Source organism: Oncorhynchus tshawytscha, unplaced genomic scaffold (assembly GCF_018296145.1).
Source record: "Oncorhynchus tshawytscha isolate Ot180627B unplaced genomic scaffold, Otsh_v2.0 Un_contig_19250_pilon_pilon, whole genome shotgun sequence".
In the NCBI taxonomy this organism is placed as follows: domain Eukaryota; kingdom Metazoa; phylum Chordata; class Actinopteri; order Salmoniformes; family Salmonidae; genus Oncorhynchus; species Oncorhynchus tshawytscha.
The window spans coordinates 1-2,497 of NW_024603998.1; the positions used below are offsets into that span (position 1 = coordinate 1).

The following is a 2,497-nucleotide window of genomic DNA, read 5'->3' on the forward strand; positions in this document are numbered from 1 at the left end:
ATAATTTGTAGCACAGATTGTTGGATGAAATACAAACTAAACTTGCTTACTTATTTCAAAGCAAGGGCACATATTTCAGCCTTGTGGGAAAAAACGGACAAAGAGTTGAAATTCCACAAGGCAGTGACAAAAAGCTTACAGCACCTGGTATTCCCAGGAAGTCTCCCATCCAAGTACTAACCAGGCCCGACCCTGCTTAGCTTCCGAGATCAGACGAGATCAGGCGTACTCAGGCCGGTGTGGTCGTAAGCGAGAAACTATCTCTTGGTGCACTATGTAAAGTGAAAGTGAGTCTGATTAACAGCTGTTGCATTTTCACCATTTAGATAAGCATCTTTGTGTCACTCAAAAAGTGGAAGAAATTGCATATACTGCAGCCATAATTTGTAGCACAGATTGTTGGATGAAATACAAACTAAACTTGCTTACTTATTTCAAAGCAAGGGCACATATTTCAGCCTTGTGGGAAATAAACGGACAAAGAGTTGAAATTCCACAAGGCAGTGACAAAAAGCTTACAGCACCTGGTATTCCCAGGAAGTCTCCCATCCAAGTACTAACCAGGCCCGACCCTGCTTAGCTTCCGAGATCAGACGAGATCAGGCGTACTCAGGCCGGTGTGGTCGTAAGCGAGAAACTATCTCTTGGTGCACTATGTAAAGTGAAAGTGAGTCTGATTAACAGCTGTTGCATTTTCACCATTTAGATAAGCATCTTTGTGTCACTCAAAAAGTGGAAGAAATTGCATATACTGCAGCCATAATTTGTAGCACAGATTGTTGGATGAAATACAAACTAAACTTGCTTACTTATTTCAAAGCAAGGGCACATATTTCAGCCTTGTGGGAAATAAACGGACAAAGAGTTGAAATTCCACAAGGCAGTGACAAAAGCTTACAGCACCTGGTATTCCCAGGAAGTCTCCCATCCAAGTACTAACCAGGCCCGACCCTGCTTAGCTTCCGAGATCAGACGAGATCAGGCGTACTCAGGCCGGTGTGGTCGTAAGCGAGAAACTATCTCTTGGTGCACTATGTAAAGTGAAAGTGAGTCTGATTAACAGCTGTTGCATTTTCACCATTTAGATAAGCATCTTTGTGTCACTCAAAAAGTGGAAGAAATTGCATATACTGCAGCCATAATTTGTAGCACAGATTGTTGGATGAAATACAAACTAAACTTGCTTACTTATTTCAAAGCAAGGGCACATATTTCAGCCTTGTGGGAAAAAACGGACAAAGAGTTGACAAAAAGCTTACAGCACCTGGTATTCCCAGGAAGTCTCCCATCCAAGTACTAACCAGGCCCGACCCTGCTTAGCTTCCGAGATCAGACGAGATCAGGCGTACTCAGGCCGGTGTGGTCGTAAGCGAGAAACTATCTCTTGGTGCACTATGTAAAGTGAAAGTGAGTCTGATTAACAGCTGTTGCATTTTCACCATTTAGATAAGCATCTTTGTGTCACTCAAAAAGTGGAAGAAATTGCATATACTGCAGCCATAATTTGTAGCACAGATTGTTGGATGAAATACAAACTAAACTTGCTTACTTATTTCAAAGCAAGGGCACATATTTCAGCCTTGTGGGAATAAACGGACAAAGAGTTGAAATTCCACAAGGCAGTGACAAAAGCTTACAGCACCTGGTATTCCCAGGAAGTCTCCCATCCAAGTACTAACCAGGCCCGACCCTGCTTAGCTTCCGAGATCAGACGAGATCAGGCGTACTCAGGCCGGTGTGGTCGTAAGCAAGAAACTATTTCTTGGTGCACTATGTAAAGTGAAAGTGAGTCTGATTAACAGCTGTTGCATTTTCACCATTTAGATAAGCATCTTTGTGTCACTCAAAAAGTGGAAGAAATTGCATATACTGCAGCCATAATTTGTAGCACAGATTGTTGGATGAAATACAAACTAAACTTGCTTACTTATTTCAAAGCAAGGGCACATATTTCAGCCTTGTGGGAAAAAACGGACAAAGAGTTGACAAAAAGCTTACATCACCTGGTATTCCCAGGAAGTCTCCCATCCAAGTACTAACCAGGCCCGACCCTGCTTAGCTTCCGAGATCAGACGAGATCAGGCGTACTCAGGCCGGTGTGGTCGTAAGCGAGAAACTATTTCTTGGTGCACTATGTAAAGTGAAAGTGAGTCTGATTAACAGCTGTTGCATTTTCACCATTTAGATAAGCATCTTTGTGTCACTCAAAAAGTGGAAGAAATTGCATATACTGCAAGTTGACAAAAAGCTTACATCACCTGGTATTCCCAGGAAGTCTCCCATCCAAGTACTAACCAGGCCCGACCCTGCTTAGCTTCCGAGATCAGGCGTACTCAGGCCGGTGTGGTCGTAGCGAGAAACTATCTCTTGGTGCACTATGTAAAGTGAAAGTGAGTCTGATTAACAGCTGTTGCATTTTCACCATTTAGATAAGCATCTTTGTGTCACTCAAAAAGTGGAAGAAATTGCATATACTGCAGCCATAATTTGTAGCACA

General features: G+C 42.7%; 6 non-coding genes across 6 annotated transcripts; all 6 read right to left on the reverse strand.

The window, feature by feature from the left end:
- Positions 1 to 132: 132 nt before the first annotated feature.
- On the reverse strand, positions 133 to 251 carry LOC112257202. Its single transcript, XR_006080839.1, has one exon. It is a non-coding gene; the product is annotated as a 5S ribosomal RNA (ribosomal RNA).
- Positions 252 to 512: 261 nt separating this feature from the next.
- Positions 513 to 631, reverse strand: LOC112257203. The gene has a single exon (XR_006080841.1). It is a non-coding gene; the product is annotated as a 5S ribosomal RNA (ribosomal RNA).
- A 260-nt stretch (positions 632 to 891) lies between these two features.
- Positions 892 to 1,010, reverse strand: LOC112257219. The gene has a single exon (XR_006080842.1). It is a non-coding gene; the product is annotated as a 5S ribosomal RNA (ribosomal RNA).
- Positions 1,011 to 1,252: 242 nt separating this feature from the next.
- LOC121841954 lies at positions 1,253 to 1,371 on the reverse strand. Its single transcript, XR_006080843.1, has one exon. It is a non-coding gene; the product is annotated as a 5S ribosomal RNA (ribosomal RNA).
- A 259-nt stretch (positions 1,372 to 1,630) lies between these two features.
- Positions 1,631 to 1,749, reverse strand: LOC121841955. Its single transcript, XR_006080844.1, has one exon. It is a non-coding gene; the product is annotated as a 5S ribosomal RNA (ribosomal RNA).
- Positions 1,750 to 1,991: 242 nt separating this feature from the next.
- LOC121841953 lies at positions 1,992 to 2,110 on the reverse strand. The gene has a single exon (XR_006080840.1). It is a non-coding gene; the product is annotated as a 5S ribosomal RNA (ribosomal RNA).
- Between the last annotated feature and the right edge of the window lie 387 nt (positions 2,111 to 2,497).